This window comes from Lissotriton helveticus, chromosome 1_2 (genome assembly GCF_964261635.1).
Source record: "Lissotriton helveticus chromosome 1_2, aLisHel1.1, whole genome shotgun sequence".
NCBI lineage: Eukaryota > Metazoa > Chordata > Amphibia > Caudata > Salamandridae > Lissotriton > Lissotriton helveticus.
Genome location: NC_136058.1, coordinates 390878079 through 390895781, shown reverse-complemented (window position 1 = coordinate 390895781; position 17703 = coordinate 390878079). Strand labels below are relative to the sequence as shown.

At 46.5% G+C, this 17703-nt stretch overlaps 1 protein-coding gene and 1 long non-coding RNA gene across 4 annotated transcripts in view; one reads left to right on the top strand and one right to left on the bottom strand.

Moving 5' to 3' along the window:
* The window catches only part of LOC144806283 (uncharacterized), an 80616-nt gene extending 72000 nt beyond the window's left edge, over positions 1 to 8616 (bottom strand). The window contains exon 1 of one of the 2 annotated variants that reach the window (XR_013605753.1): positions 8428 to 8600. The gene's annotated coding sequence lies outside the window, so the exon portion shown is untranslated. Of the gene's footprint in view, positions 1 to 8427 lie in introns of both variants that reach the window. The other variant, XM_078672674.1, reaches the window with a different exon arrangement.
* Positions 8617 to 8910: 294 nt separating this feature from the next.
* LOC144806271 (uncharacterized) overlaps positions 8911 to 17703 on the top strand; it is a 589459-nt gene continuing 580666 nt past the window's right edge. For both annotated transcript variants that reach the window (XR_013605749.1, XR_013605750.1), the window contains exon 1: positions 8911 to 9037. This is a non-coding gene — a long non-coding RNA (uncharacterized LOC144806271). The remainder of the gene's footprint in view (positions 9038 to 17703) is intronic.

Genomic DNA, 17703 nt, shown 5'->3' with positions numbered 1-17703 from the left:
TGGAGAGGGTGCATTAAGTGTGACAAAGACAGTGACCTAGGGCCTACTGAAGCCTATCAGTGCCCATCGTCACAGGTGCCAAATGGAGTTAAACTATGTCTACAGCCACAAAGACCCCTTTGCCATCGCTTCGAGGGGCTTGAGACAGGGCGATTAACTGAAGAAAATCCTTAAGTAGAGTACAGAGGAAGTCTCTAGCTATTGGGAAGGGGTAGAGGGAGCACTAAAGAGCCTGCACTATAGTGTGTGTTTAAAGGGGAAGCTGCCGAAAACAACAATGACACATGGGTTAGCGAGACGGACTCGCACAACGGTAGGTTAAATAAAGAAACAGGACTTGAATGCACCAGTCATGGAGAAATTAATACGAGTACCTGCTCTTTTTACATTTTCTTTTCATGATAGGCTTAATATATGGTTTTGAAAAAAGGTTAAAAGAAGCTGTTTATTGGCATGTCCATGCTAACTATGTCAGGTGTACGATTTGGCTTGTCATACACAGCCTGTTAGCTCAAATAATCGTACATGAGGAAAATGTACCTAAATTAAGTGAAATTTATTAGCATATTAGTTGACAATTCTCATTGGTATCGAAATTGTGCTGGGGCGTTTATTTTGGGGTAGGGGGCACACGGGGGGACAAGGATGAGGACACAAGGGGAGAAAAGATTGTCCTGTCTCCACTCACCTCCGTGGTTCTCAGTGCCATTAACGCTGAATCGCAACCTATATTGGCCCTACTATTGACCTGTTATTCTGCCTCCGGTATTTGTGGCTAATCTAATGGAATCTGAATGAATCTGAAGTCATGGAGGCCACACTTAACCTGCGCCATCTTCCCTTCTCTTTGGACTTCTGTACAGACCTCCTTGGCCGGGGTCCGAGACGTCACTCCTATTCTTCGCAGGTAGCACCGGCCAACTACAGTTCATTTGCGCTGTCGGGCTGTATTTTTTTTTTTTTTTTTATCGCCATGGCTCCCGCTTCATGGGCCGCCATGCGCATATATGTTTATTATTCCTCTGCACCGGACTGTGCCCCTGCACCTCCCCTCACCGCGGCTGGATCCCCCTCTGAGGGGCAAAACCCATGATCGGGTTAGGGGTGCTGCAGGAGAAGACCTGCCTGGGTCTATCGCAGAGATGTGCTGCCTGCTTCCAGCTCCGTGAACAGCTGCATTGTTCTCTCCAAGTACCCTGCACAGACGGCTCCATCTTCCTGTCCGGAGGCTGGCAGCGCGCGCCTTCAGTTTCCCTCCCCCCGTCGCTCCACGGAGCCAGCTTGTTCAGAAAGCTGTCCAACAAGCCGGTCTTTTGTCCCCGCACTAGGTGCGGTGGCCCATCGCCTCCGGGGACCTTTCAATGAGCTCAGCCATGTGAGATAAACAGTTACCTCATCTGAAAATGAGCCTGACAAATTGACTTGAGAGATCTCGGTGGCACAAAAGCTTTGGAATGCTACTTTTCATTCATAAAAATAAATCCCCTTTTCTGATTTCTTGTGTTCAAACAGTTCTCTCAGGTGTTGTTTATGCTGATGACGTAAGCTGTAATTAGCTGCATGTGTTAATAGTCTTGTTTCGCCGAGTACTCGCAACGCACCTCTTTGTTCATGAAACAAATTAAAGAAACAAATATTCCCCAGCAATAAATTAAAATCCAAGGGGTAAAGTTGCACAAATTATGTTTAGAGCCTCAGGTTTTAGGCTGAGTGCAGCTATTAGTTCAAGTAAACAAATGAAGAAGAAATGCTCATATGCCTAATGGAAACAATTATGAAATGCTTACGAAAAACAAAAATAAAGATAGGTTTCATAGAGTTAAAGACATGCACATGATTGTGCATCGCAAATTACCATATCAAAAATAAACCACTTTTATTTCTGATGTTTTAGCTTCCCACGCGTTAGGCATTGTCATATTTTCAGCTTTTCAAGTGCTAAATGCACATCATATATTGTCTATACTACATGTGCCACGGTGATCAGAAAACAAACGATTTCTCTCTTGTAAAAACGGGATCACATAGTTTTGTTGCTTAAATGTAACCTAATCCGTGTCAGATGATAAATATCAGGGTAGGTTTTCTCCGTCCACTACTTAAACTTACACATGGAAAGCAGAAAACGGTGCAAATGTCTTGTTCAATTTCTGCATAGCACATAATCCTTTTAGAAATTATAAAAGTGAGCTTATTACTTTACCCAAGGTAATGCGTATAATACTTACCAATAATCTTTTTTGCTTCTAGCACAACTTTTCATAATCATAATTCTTACTTATGAAGTGGCACCTGCATCACAAACAGGAACTTTCATTGATAAAAGAAAACAGACCTTTGGAGGTCATTGATTTCAAGACTTGTACTGTGATGGGTAACAAACAAGTGCACTGGCAAAATTACCACAGCAGATCCAGTGACATGTTACAAGATCATTAAAAAAATAAGCATTGGCAAAGCCAATTGATGCTGAAATAGTTTAATTTTCTTGTACATTTGTTTTTAATTCAAGCATATGCCATGAAAAGAAAACAGACCACCATAGGCTTGCAATAATAATGTGAAATAAAAAAAAATCACTTGAGTGGCCATTTTATCGTAATGTTTTGTTTAAAAAAAGTAGATCTTTCAGTTGTGCCATGAAATTTACTATTTTGTGTGTGCCTATGACTAGAAGAAATAATCACCAACCATATACTCAAATTGCAGAAAGCTATAATGTCATAATGGCACTTTGAACACTTTATAAAAGAAACTTTAACAAACCATGCACCCTTGCTACTGGCGGTAAAGATGACCACATTCTGGGTGTTTGGCAGTAGCTCTGAAACACCTAATGGCTGTGGGATTCTTATTTTGCTGATTTCGTTCGGCAGCAGATAGTTGACTATAGGGAGCTCAACGAGTGCTCAGTGGGATTCCAGACAATGCTCTTGGAGAAGCTGAAGACTGTCCTCCAACAGTTATATCATACCAAATGGCAGCCAAACAAAAGAAATACCGGGACATCACCGAGCTCGAGACAGCAATACTCCGAGATAAGATAGAGGGAGTTGTTCCCGAGGACGATGAGGTGCAGCATCACTTTGAAGTGCTGTGGCTATCGCTCAGGCAGGAACAACTTGACACAGTGACCCATGCCCAGCTGGCAATTCAATATAGGGTCAATGAGACAGGAGACATGGCAGGAAAGCTACTACTCTGGTTAGCAAATCGAGAGCTGGAACACCATATAGTCCCTAACATAACTCCGTTGGACGATGTCTCGCTAACTGACACTATCCAAATTGCCACACAACATAGAGTCGAAGATAGTGGCAAAAATACTGGCAAACAGGCTACTGACAATAATTTGAAAGGTGATCCACCCAGACCAGAATGGTTTCATGCCATAGCACATTACCAGGCACTGTCTGCAACACCCCCATCTAGCAATTGACAGGTCTGCTGGGGATGAGACCGAAGGACCCTGGTCTCTCTAGACTTTGAGAAGATGTTTGACTCTTAGATGGGATCATGTTCAGAGTGTTAGAAAGAATGAAAATGTGCCCCCGCTTCAGGCGATGCATCGCAACACTATACTCTAAGCCATGGGTAACCACAAATATTTTCCGAGGAGCCAATAAGTTTGGTCTGTGAGGTGACCGAGTGGCACATTGATGCCAGCGGGATAGCGGTTGGGGGGGGTCGATTAATCCCGGGTTTCCCACTTTATCAAACTGTGCGATTCTAGTCAATTGTTTTTTTTTCACTGCCCTCCTATTTCTTTATTGTCCCAAATAAGATGACCTCAAAATAAATGACAAGGTTTTGCACTGTACAAAACCTTCCCCTGTGTTTGATTTAACAAACTATAATTTTTTTAATTTATAATAGGAACTTAGGTCACCCAAAGAGTGCACATAACTGATTTGCCTCTTTAGATTACCATTGGCATTATTGTCAGGGTGGAGGAAATAATAAATGTTTATAAACTCATGTGTGAAAACTATCACTATTAAAATATTACTTATCTATGCACGGATATAATCTGATAACCTATGATGAGAAGGTTCTGCATGTTAATCAAATACACTTTTTGAATTTTGAAGAGACTGACTATCTATCTATCGCCCTCACTCTATCTATCTATCGCCCTAATCTATTTATCACCCTCCATCTATCGCCCTCACTCTATCTATCTATCTATCGCACTCACTCTAGCTATCTATCGCACTCAATCTAGCTATCGCATCACCACATCATCACTCAGGGGCACCACAAAATCACTATGCGCCACCACAGCATCAATCTGTGCAACCATTCAACAACAACTGGTTCAAATATGTTCTCTCAATGTTTCAAGCTTTATTACAAATGTCACAAAAAGATGTTAATATTTCACATCTGTTCTTGGATTTTCATTAAGACTGCTTCAGAACAGATTTAAAGCACTTTCCTCAAATAATTACTGTATTTGTAATTGACATTTAACCTTTCTGACTCCATTTCTTAGTTCATGCAGTTGAATTTACAGGATGACATTACTTAAAATCCTGTACTGCTAATGTGTTGTATTGCTATCTGCAAAGCTATCGCTGTATAGTGGCATGCTGTCATCTCTTTAGTAATTTTTTTTTTACAGAATTTTATATAGCGCGAACTTGACCCGAATCGGGTATCAGAGCGCTCAACATAACACCGGTTGCGTTACATACGGACACATTCACTGATGTAGGCATTACATTTTCTCAATCATGCAATTCTATGGATAAATATTATAAACCAATAATTAGCCCACTCTTTTTTGAAAGTTATTTTATAAAAAACTCCCCCGAATTCCTGTATGACAGTCGGGCTCGCTCATTTCATGAGGTAACACTCATCTCCGACTTTTACGCCCTACCACTTTCAAATGTCACCCGCCGCCACTGTATATATATATATATATATCTTTACATGTTTTATATATCTATATATGCATGTATATATGTGCATATATATGTGTAAACATATGTGCATACATTCTTATGTATGCATGTATATGCATATGTATGCATGTATATAGATATGCAGATGTTTATATGTTTATATATGTATATATAAATATATATATATATATATATATATATATAGATAGATAGGCACATATACAAATGCATATAATGTGGCCTGATATATGCATTATGCATATATGTGCATACATATGAATATATGTGTAAAGATATCAAAGCAATCCTGGCCGCTGTCAGCGCGGGCTAAAACAGGCGCAGACCTCTTCTCCTTGTAGTAAATTCAAGCTTTTTAATAAAGCACCATCACACCGTCAGTCGTGTTAGCAGTGGTGATTTTAATATCAGCAATCGCAGAGCGGGTGCTCTCCTCGACGCGTTTTGCTCCACAGGCGGAGCTTGGTCACAAGATATATGCATATATATATATATCTCTACATGTTTTATATATCTATATATGCATGTATATATGTGCATTTATATATGTGTAAAAATATATGCATTCTTGGTGCAGCCTGCAGCTATGAAGAGCATAGCAGAGGTCCAACTATTCCCCTTTGGCCAGAGCATCTAATAGCGATCACAACAAGGTTAACTGAAAGGACATAACTGGGAACTCAGAAGATTCCCAGCCCTGTCTCCAATAGTTGGATAGTCTACTTAAAACTTTACGTGGCACCAGCAAAGTACCAAAATATGCAATTTGCACCGTTACTCTGGTTCTTGCCGGTTGTTCTCTCAGCTGAAAGGTGGAAAAGCAGCATCTATTTTATGCTTCAGGGCTGTGGCGCAGAGGTATCAGGAGAGGAGCAAATGTAGGAAGTAAGAGTGTATCATAGCGTTGGCAATGCATCCGAAAGATGTTCCCACACTCTGTTCACTTCATCCTTATTTCTGTTAAAGGTTCAACAGAGATGGAGGGAATATCAGTAGTAAATGCGCCTCACATGCATAACCCTACTGCAAATCTTTGTTGTGCGCATCAGTCCTGAATTAAGTTAGAGGATGGAGGCACAATTAAGCCTGAGGCCTGGTCAGAGGCATAACATGGCGCACTGTAGCGCTTGTGCAGCAAATTGGTGTCCCCACCCAAGGGGCTTCTGCTGGGTCGAAGTCTTTTATTTATCTGTGAGGTGGCACGTGCCATTTTAAGAGCCCCTCATCAGATTTTGCAAGGGTCCCTTCTTCCATACCGGGTCTGTATGTATGTCTGCATAAGATATTTCTACAGCACAAACCAAGTCAAAAGGCAGCAGAACACCACACATGGTTAAAGGCAATCATGAAGTCAAGTAGTAAGAGGAAATTGAACAGAGCTGAGGATGCCTGATGCATTGCATTGGTTTTGATAACTTAGTAGACTAATGCATTGGTTCAAGCATCTGTTTTTTGACCACATGGCCGCAGACTCGAATCCTGCTGGGCCCACTCAGATTTTATCCTGCTGGGTCTAAAGAGATAGCACCAATGAGTTGCATACCAATAAACATTTAATATTTCACCGCCAAGGAGAATGTGTGCTTTACAAATGCAAGTTATTTTATGAGCTGGTAGATCTTTGTCCCAGAGGATATATCACAGAGAGTGTGTCCGTCTGCTCCAGTTACACAGTCCTGGCTGCAGGAGGGCGGCTTTAGGAAACTTCTAAATCCCAGCGCTAGAGGAGTGTGCAGCAACACCATGTTTGAATAAGTATCTCCCGCCCACGCTCTTGGTGGCTGAACTCTCACTGAGCACTTGTGCTGCCCAAGGGGTACGAGGCTGCGGTGGGTAAGCAGACGTTTCCCCCACCTACTGCCAGAGGCATGCCAAGAACGCGCCTATCTGGACGGGGGGGCGAAAGGATCGTGTGGAAAAGAAGTTTATTTTTAACTCCACTTTAATAGGCATTTAGGAGAGGCATTTGTCAAGGCCAAGCATGGGCCGGTTCTGTGAAAACACACATGCACATACAAGCACAAACAACCACATGTGGGCACAAATGAACCTCAGGGGTGATGAACAATCACAAATGCACGTATACAAAGACATTAATAGGCCCACAGACACATATACGTACACTAAAACGAACCTACATCATGGCAGTCCTGGAGAGCTAAACACACAAAGAAGCACACACAAAGAGGTAGGAATGCAGAACCTTTGCCCTCGACACCTACACGAACATAGAAACGCACGGACACACATTTTACAGACACACACACAAAACATGCGCATTCTCGCGCACAAGCATACAGGCGTGCGAACATGTACACACGCACATCTCGTTTTGTAACCCGGGCTTACTGCCGTTCTCACTCTCTGGTATGACTTCTAAATATGGAAATGGCAAGTGTTTCTAAAAAGACCAGGTCTCGGGCTCCACTGAGTTGTCGTCTTCTTCTTCCTGGATGGCGGCTTCAGTCTGGGCTATCCTACGTCTGGGCACAACAGACAATGGACTCAACGAGAAGAGCGAAATAATGCATTGCATATGAGGAGCCAACTACATATCACACCGCACAAATTGCATGTAACATACAAACTGATAGTTTTTCACTAGGTCCTGATGAATTGCCACTGATCCTCCAGACTATGAGGCAAGAAACATGTCGACCCCTTAAGAGTAGAGTGCAGTTATCCTGAACCATTAACTCAGATAGTCGCCACTCTTCCTTTTAACTAGGGGTGGAGCCAACCTGAATAAAAGTCATTCTTTGGACTACCCAACCTGTTTTAATCACTTTCCATTACATCACATCTAAACTTTATTGGTCCCTTACCTCCACTGCACCAAATGGCAAAGAACAAAAGTTCTCAACCAAATAGCCCCGCTATGGGGGCCCGTCAGGTCTTGCAGCGCCGACCCGAGGAGCAGGCCCAAATGATGAAGCATGGCACCTAGCTGGCTGGGGGTGTGAGGGCCCTAGTTCCGAAAGGAGGAATTCCCATCCCACCGATTATTTTAGGACTGCCATTTCTCTTTGTGACAATACACATTGTTGATCTCTCTTTACTTCTCTTGACCCACCTAATCAAACAATCAATCATTTGTAAAGCGCACTACATACATAGTAGAAGGTAAATATCATGCAAATGGAGCTTGGAAACTGGAATTGCTGCAGCCAGGCTCACGCGCCGTGCAGCGGCTCCTTGTTTTTTGCGCACTCACGGACTGTATGTGGCAGAACGACAGGACTGTGTGAGGCCCAAACAAACACCAGGAATCAGACACCAGGGACATCACCCTGGTATCCCACAAACACACCCACGGGGAATGGGATTATATGGAATTGTTTGACTATGGCGATGTCATTGTCTCTCTTTTAACGTCATTGTCTCTCTTTTCCTTGTTCATAAATAACAACAAAATATTTTTTTTTTAAATCCAATAAAAATATTATTTAAAAAAAACACACACACTCACACACGGTTGGGTACTTTGAGGACACCTCACCTCTCCTTGTTCACCGGTCAGTGGGGGCTGCAGGGCCTGGGGGAGAGTGGGCGCACCGGGGGCCCGGCCTGCCTGAGTCCGGCACCGGGGGCCCGGCTGCCTGTGAGGAGGGGGGCCTGGTGTGTTATTCCCCCCTGGAGAGACGCGCGCGCTCACGACGCTCCACGATCCACCATCGCGCGCGCGAACAAAACGTAGCGTCTCACGGCTGCACACGCGCAGGACCGCGAGTCACAGATGCGCATGTGCGGAGCGAAGACACTACTTCCTATCGCCGAGTTAGGACCTTGCACGGAGCATAGACTGTGAACTGCCCTGAACAGACGGTGCGCAGTAGAAAGACACTCGGTTGGACTCTCTAGTGTGTCTTCCCTGCGAGGCTGCGCAATACACAGTGACAAATCCTACGGTGTCTTTGCTTTCTCAGCGCATGCGCAGTCGGAGCCGACATCCTGCGCGTGCGCTGCTGCAGATCATTATAGTGGCTCATGTCCCGCGCGCGGTTTGTTGTCCCGGCGGCGCCTCCAGAGACCCCTCAGCTGGGCTCCTCTGCCCCCATCAGGGCCGCTCCTCCCACCTCTCTCAGGCCTAACGCACGAGGGGAGTTAAGGTTAGAAACGGCTTCGAGGCCGCGGTCAAGAGCATTAAAGTATGGGAACTGCAAGGAGGCGGGGCCTGTGGATGTGGGGGGCGGTGTCTGGGTCAGTGGGGGCGTGGTTAGCGAATGTTGGTGGGGCGGGGTCTGTGGGGCGGAGTCTAGCTCAGTGGGGGTGGGGCCTGTGGGTGTGAGGGCGGGGTCAAAAGTGTTGCTATAAAACATAAACCTGCCCAGCCTGGAGGCGTTGCATTATATAGGGAGCAGCGTCTGTATGTTTCTGAGTTTGATTTCCTTCGGCACCTATGCCTCTGGGACCAGAGTTTGGAACTTGCTTCCTCCGTACCTCCGCACCGCCACCTCTTTCCGCATCTTCCGAAAGGACCTTACAACTCTTCTCTTCCAAAGACACTGCGACCAATAACTCTGACTGTTTAGTGTTCCTCACTGGAGACTAGTTTGTCCTTACGCTTCAACTGTGGAATGTGTTTTTCTGGAACCTTAATCGCTCCAACTTTAGTTTGCATTGTGTCATTTTTAGCAGATTTATACTCTGTAAATATGTTACCATAATATCTAATCCTATATACTTCGCTTTATTGTAAAACGCTCTGACACCTCTGGGTAAAGTATGCGCTATTAAAAAATGCCTAAATAAATCCAATGCCCTGCGACCAGGCTGTTGGAGACTCGTTGTGGCTCCCAGTCACACGTCCAGCTTGCAACTCAGAACTGTTCAATTCCTCAGGCCCCGACTGGCTGCTTTTGGAGGCTTCAGGCATGATTGTGAATGCCACTGTAGTCGCCGAATCTCAAGTTGCACATTCTTACCTTTCTCCTGGCCACTGCAACCACAGACTTTACCCATTTGCTGACCGCATCTATAAATGATGTTTTTGACACGTGTGTCCACAAGAGCATCTTTTAATTTGACAGATCTGGGACGTGACCTGGGGCTTGCTGCAAATATTATTAGGTCTTGCCTACGTAGCGCGCAAGCGCTGCTAAGGAGGGACCTCTTGGAATCGCTCAGGACTTTTGTTTAAACTCATGCATGTTTTGCACTGTTCTCTATTGGCACTTGTGCACGTTTGGCGTTTCCCTTGCTGGAGCACCATCTGTTTTAAATTATCTCGCTCGCGCTTGTGCTGCAAGGTAGGTAGTTCTACATGGGCCCATGGCCTGTAAATTAAGGACCACTAGTGGGCTGCAGCACTGCTTGTGCCACCCACTTAAGTAGTCCTTTAAATATAACGTTTTTTGTACCCGTAAAATTGTGATTCTGTAATTTATTGTACTGTTTTGCTTTGTGCTGTCTTTGTTATTTGGCTTCGTTCCCCCTTCCCCCCTTTTTGCTTTCTGTTCCCCTTTCCAGTTTTGCGCCGCTGCTCCCCTGCGGCTCTGCCCCTCGCCGCCCCGCTCCCGCCTCCCAGATGATCCTCCCTCCCTCCCCGCCTTAAATGGCGGCCGTTGCACGGCAGTAGGAGCAACCTCTGACCCTGCTTGCAGACCAGGTCGCTCCCCTGCTGCCACACAGCTTCACCTCTGCGCCAGTGCCTCCCACGCTGCCGCTGCCCCCCTGCCCGCGAGTTCGTTCCTGCCATTGCCCAGTGGTAGAGTGTCTCTGTTTTTTGTACCTGTAAAGCTGTGATTCTGTCATTTATTCTACTGTTTTGCTTTGTGCTGTCCTCATTGTTTAGCTTTGTCCCCCCCCTTTTTTGCCTTCTGTTCCCCTTGCCCGTTTCCCGCCGCTGCTCCCCTGCGGCCCGCCCCGCTCCCGCCTCCCAGCTAATCCTCCCTCCCTCCCTCCCCGCCTTAAATGGTGGCCCCGCGCGGCTGCGCGCAGCCAGTGCGCCGTTGGCGCGCCAGAGGCAAGCCCGTCTGCGTCCGTCGGCGCCTGGACCGCGCCCAGCACCAGAAACCCTGAACCCCGCGAACATCACAACACCAGCCACCAGTACGACTCCGGCACTCTCCTCACAGTCAACCCCAGACGAGACCACACCTGCATCCAAGCCGCCCCGAAACACACCCACGGACCCTTCTCCTGCCGCACCTGCAGCTTCATCTGCGACAGAGCCAACAAACCTCCTAGGACCGGACCCAACCACCTCCGCCGCATACTCCTGAACACCCGCTCCGCACGCAAACATGCCGTCGAACTCTGGGACCTGCTGGACACCTCCGCCCCAGACGTAGCCTTCCTGACCGAAACCTTGTGGAACGACTCCTTGGCACCCCTCCTTTTGCAGCTCATTTTTGGCATTTTCTACAGCGGCTTTCACCAGGGCAGAGTAGAAGAGGAGCTTGGTCACATCACCCCCTTTGCTATTTGTAACAAACCCTACTTCTCTAAGGTCCTCTGTGGCAATGCTGCCGAGGCTTGCGCATTTTGACATGAAGAATAGAAGTTGTGATCGATTTACTGCCTACCCCCTCCTGTTCTCCACCAATCGGTCTAACTAATGCCGACATTAACCCTCTGATTTTTGTCAACTCGTCCAACATTGCTTTCGACTGCTCCCCCTGGAACATTCTTGGCGAAGAGGACAGCCGTGGATTCAAAGAAACCCCAGAGATATTAAATATGGTCTGATTTGGAGAGGCTAGACCAACCTCGCCCATGGACTCAGAGGTTGGGTAGGCCACGGCACTTGACTCCTTGTCCGTCACATCCTTCCCCTTGAAATGTCTTCCCAAGAAGTCTTTGATTGAGTTAGACACCACCTTTTGCTATTTTTGGTTTTGCTGATTGCGGTGTTAGTTTCACGGATTGTACATTCCTTGCTACTTGTTTTTTCCTTCCAGTTGGCTCACTCAGCGCCCCTTTTGATTTACGTACTCCGCTCCCTTCACCTGCCACTGAAATGTTCATCTCATTCTTTTTCCCGGTTTTTGTAGTCTTACGGGTTCTTGCTTTGGCCAGTGCCATCTTTTAGATTTCCTTATTCGTTACTCGCACTCTGGTCTCAGGTCACCAATCCTATAGCCTGTTTTAAATGCTACTTCCCTATTCCAATCCTCCGCTGGGATTAGATCATGAGGCCCCTTTTGCCAATACCAATTCAATAACCTGTACCCATGTGACTAGCGCCGTCGCTTTTGGGTTAGTTTTAGTGTCCTTGTCAAACAATTACAGCCCTTACATATTTTAAACTTATGTAGGGCAACTGCTCCTCACTTACCTCTGTTTCACTGTTTGCCGCTGCGCACTCTGCTCTTCCAGCCCCCTGCTACCGTCGGCTAATTGTCAGCCCAGGTGCTGTCACCAACTCCAAGTCAGCTGGTGCCTGCAGCACTTCATAGGGCCTGCGTTTTATTTTAAGTTTAATTTTAAGGTTAATGTACCGGTGCCGGGTGCCGGGTTTCGCCGCCTCAAGCTTCTCAGCTAAACTCTGGACCTCCCCCCTGGCCTCCGGATGCAATTCTCGGCCTCCAGCAGTGTGCCACGCGCCCTCAGGTCCTCTATTCACTCAACGTTCCGCTCGGCATTCGCTCGCCGTTCAGCAAAAGCGGAGCGGGTGCAGGTACAGGATCCCCGGGACAAACGGGCATGTGAACACAAGCGCATGCGCGTGAGATCCAATACGTCGGCTACAGGCATCAGGTGTCCAATGCTTCCTGGAACGAGAGCAGGTACGATTGTGCGCGCGGTAACTGGAACAGAGTGTATGGGGAGGGAATATGATCAGCTCTCCATGTCTCAGTACCTTATCCCAAATATTTAGTGTTAGGGCCACTGGAGTACTTTGGTGTACTCTTGGTGAGACACACACAACCACACACACACAACCACACACACACAACCACACACAACCACACACACACAACCACACACAACCAACCACAACCACACATACAACCACATACACACACAACCACACACACACAGCCACACACACAATCACACCAAGCACTGGCAGTAGGGAGGACGGTGGCAGAGTCTCCCCGACCAGCATTGCGTCCAGTAAGCATTCTGTGAGCACTAGCCAGCCATATGAGTCTTGTTTGATGTGTTATCGGAAATATAGAATTTTTGAAGCCTGATCAAAATTTAAAAAGTAACGAAGTTCTTGATTTTAAAAGATTATTGTTGCACTGATTTTACTATGTGGACTGCCTGTTTTGCACTTTGAACATCTTTTGGTGTTATAGTTGTAACCGGGGGACCCACACTCACCTGGGGAAGCCTGTGCTCGATCACACTGCCTGCCCGCCCCGTTCCGACTCGGTAACCAGTACCGTTGAGCGGAGGGCGGGACAGGAAGAGCCGGGACTTCGAACCTGATGAGCGGTTAGCGCTCTAGCTCTCAGATAGGAAGGTCTATTTAGACGGCGAGGAGCTGTGAGCGCAGCGCGGTAGGGAGGACGGTGGCAGAGTCTCCCCGACCCGCTTTGCGTCCAGTAAGCATTCTGTGAGCACTAGCCAGCCATATGAGTCTTGTTTGATGGTTATTGGAAATATAGAATTTTTGAAGCCTGATCAAATTTTAAAAAGTAACGAAGTTCTTGATTTTAAAAGAATATTGTTGCACTGATTTTACTGTGTTGACTGCCTGTTTTGCACTTTGAACATCTTTTGGTGTTACAGTTGTAACCGGCGAACCCACACTCACCTGGGGAAGCCTGTGCTCGTTCACACTGCCTGGCCGCCCCGTTCCGACTTGGTAACCAGTACCGTTGAGCGGAGGGCGGGACAGGAAGAGCCGGGACTTCGAACCTCACGAGCGGTTAGTGCTCTAGCTCTCAGATAGGAAGGGCTATTTAGACGGCGAGGAGCTGTGAGCGCAGCGCGGTAGTGAGGACGGTGGCAGAGTTTCCCCGACCCGCTTTGAGTCCAGTAAGCATTCGGTGAGCACTAGCCAGCCATATGAGTCTTGTTTGATGTGTTATTGGAAATATAGAATGTTTGAAGCCTGATCAAATTTTAAAAAGTAACGAAGTTCTTGATTTTAAAAGAATATTGTTGCACTGATGTTACTGTGTTGACTGCCTGTTTTGCACTTTGAACATCTTTTGGTGTTACAGTTGTAACCGGGGGACCCACACTCACCTGGGGAAGCCTGTGCTCGATCACACCGCCTGCCCGCCCCGTTTCGACTCGGTAACCAGTACCGTTGAGCGGAGGGCAGGATAGGAAGAGCCGGGACTTCGAACCTCACGAGCGGTTAGCGCTCTAGCTCTCAGATATGAAGGGCTATTTAGCCCTCTCGTCGCAACGAGCCCGCATCGGTCGCGCGCAGGGGAGCGCCTAAGGACGCGCCTAAGGACGCGCCTAAGATAAGCCAAAGACAAGCCCGTCTGCGACCGGACGGGGCCAGGGGCCATGGCTTTAACATTGTTGCCTAACCATGAAGGGCAGCCTTCAAAAGGGGTGAGTTATTCTTCTAGAGCTCTTTTAGCTTTACAGGTAGCCCCTTTGGCTGGCTGTGTAAGAGAGGAGGGTCTTCCCCTAGAGGGGCCGTTTTCTTGTCGTAACTGTAGGTTTCAAGCTCAGTATAAATATGATGTTATAGATCCATATCGAAATATGCCTACAAAAATGGTATCTCATAGAAAATTGGGGTGGAAAAACTTACTTTGTAATATACGATCATTGCCCAAACATAATACCGAGGTCTGGGATCTTATCTCAACTTACCAACCGGATCTCTGTTTTCTTACAGAAACGTGGCTCAAGCCCCACTCAGTCCCTGCCATTACCCTTGGGATCCCTGCAGGATACAAAATAACGAGATTAGATCGCCCCATCAAGGTAGGAGGTGGTATTGCCATAGTACACAGGAGTAATATAGCTCTTTCCGTCTTAGATCAGTATTGCACCTCAGATCTAGAGATGATGATTTTTAAAATTGGTACCTCAGAAAAGAACAGCTGGAAAGGGGCTTTACTATATCGGCCTCCTGGTCCTTGTACTAAATTCTCGATCTCTCTGATGGAGGCATTAGCCCCGCATGTCAGTACTGGTAGAGATTTTTTACTATTAGGAGATTTTAATATCCATAGTGAGTTGAAGGATAGTGTTGAAACCCAATCCCTCTTGACAGATCTCTTGATGATCGGTCCTACTCATCAGGCTGGCCACACTTTAGATCTAGTTCTTTCTAACTCTCCTGCGATCGTGTGTGTCATACACCGAAGCAGGTTAATTGGACCGATCATTTTATTTTAGAATTCACCATGCCTAACCCTTGTAAACCTTTTAATAACTCACTACCTCTACCAGAGAAGAGGAGACAATGGCATAAGGTGTCTCACGAGACTTTTAAGGAGGCTTTCGTATAACCAAATATGATGCCCACTGAGAAAATTGAGATAGCACTTTGTAAATATGAGTCAGCCATTCAAATAGCGGTGAAACACATTGCCCCTATGAAATCCTATAAACCCCTACCAGCCCAGAAGCAGGAAGTCTGATTCTCAGATCAGTTACGAGCCCTCAAACGTGCAACCAGAAAATTAGAAAGGGTCTGGAGATCCTCACACCAGGAAACAGATAAAATATGCTACCACGCAGCATTAAGCTCCTATCATAAAGCCATTAGAGCAGCCCGCAAGAATTATATTGCGTCTCAACTCTTAGCTGCTGGGAGTGCTTCTAAAGTATTCTATCAGATTCTGGAGACTTTTGTCAAACCAGCTGCCTGTGAAAGTATAGATATGCCGTCTCAACAATTGTGTGACGACATCTCATGCTTTTTTACAGAGAAGATAGACAGAATCTATGAAAAAATCACGGATTCTAATCTCTCTCCTGGTCAGTCTAAGGTTCCACCTCATGCTATAGAAGGGGCTAGGACTGACACACTCTCTAGGTTCCCAGACATCTCCTTGAATGAGGTGGAGGACCTGGTGAACCAAATAAAAAGCAATGTCCATCAGATCAGATTCTAGCCAGAATTATGCCGGTGGTTGGCAAGGTGCTCGGTCCTGAGATCCAGGGCCTTGTCAACCTCTCGCTTGCTGAGGGCTGTGTCCCGCGCGAGTGGAAAAAGGCATTGGTGAAACCTATACGGAAGAACACCTCCATTCCATGGACAGACCTATCCAATCTCAGGGCCATAGCCCTGCTTTCTTTTCCGAGTAAGATCATGGAGAAGCATGTGAACAAACACCTTTCAAATTTCATTGAACAAACCGGAAGCCTAGACCACTCTCAATCTGGCTTTAGGCCAAATCACAGCACTGAATCGGCCTCGCTGTCGGTAATGGATGATCTTCGCATGTACCAGGACAAGGGTTTTTCGGTTGTCCTGGTACTGTTATGGCAGCGTTCGATACGATATCGCATAACATCTTGACCAGACGTCTTGCGGAGATTGGACTAGAGGATGGGGCGCTGGCTTGGCTGAAGAGCTTTCTGTCCGAGCGCACTCAATGTGTGAACATGGGTGAGTTTTGGTCAGGAGGGGTTAAGATCACCAAGAGGGTACCACAGGGCTCATGTCTGAGCCCAACTCTTTTTAATATCTATGTGGCCCCCCTGGCAAAAATTATGAGAGCCTTCGGCTTCATCCCAGTGTCCTACGCTAATGACACCCAGCTCCTCTTCCCTTTCGAATCCCTCACTTCGGAGGTTAAACAATCTTTCTCCGAAGGTATGAAGGCAGTTTCTCAATGGATGTCATCGAACCTACTTCAGTGCAACATGGGTAAGACGGAGTTCATGCTGTTTGGAGAGGCTAAACTACAATGGGCCCCAGACTGGTGGCCGTTAGATCTTGGCCCAGTTCCTGAACCAAAACAGGTAGTAAAGAATCTGGGGGTCCGCCTGGACCATGAGCTATCTTTGAAACAACACGGGAATACCATAGTGGGATCCTGTTTCCATGTAATAGGACTCCTACGCAAAGTATTTCCGCTACTTCCAGATTCCACATGAAGAACTCTGGTGCAGGCTTTAGTGCTTAGTCGGTTTGACTACTGCAATGGACTGCTGGCATCCGCAAATGAAGAAGTCTTGGATAAACTTCAAGTAATACAAAACACTGCTGCCAGACTGGTTCTGAATGCCCCCCCCCCCCCCCCAGGTCTCCCTCCAAACCGCTTTTGGAAAAGTTGTACTGGCTGTCAGTCCGGCAGAGAGTGAAATTCAAGACCTGCTGTGTAGTTCACAAAAGCGTATATGGACGGGGCCCTTCTATCTGGCTGAGAAATTTGTTCCATATGTTCCTGTCTGCACCCTCAGGTCTAGTGACCAGCTGCTCCTGCGAGTTCCTAGAATTAGAAAGGCCAGACAGGGTGGCAAAAATCTATCAGTGGTTGGGCCTGTACTATGGAACAAGCTCCCATTTCTGCTGAGGCAATGTCCAGATCATTTGATCTTTAGGAAAAAGCTGAAAACCTTTTTATTTAAAATGTGACATGGCTCTTGAATCTTTTCACTAGCTCTTCTCCCTCATCACTGGCTATTTCTTCCTCCCTTGCTACTGGTGTTTTCTTTTGGCGCAGAGATACTCCTCCGGGAGTGGATTCTAGCGCGATACAAGCCCATAAATAAATAAATAGGTCTCGCCTTTGGGACCTTATAAGTAGGGCTCCCGGTTTTCCGTTTTTACAGATTTCAACATATAAATACAGACGTAAATCTATATTTCCTTTGTCTGTATTTATATTTAGAAACTGCAAAATACTAGAAAACTTTGCCGCGCTCGAATTCAGAGTTCTCTCCAGGCCCCCTT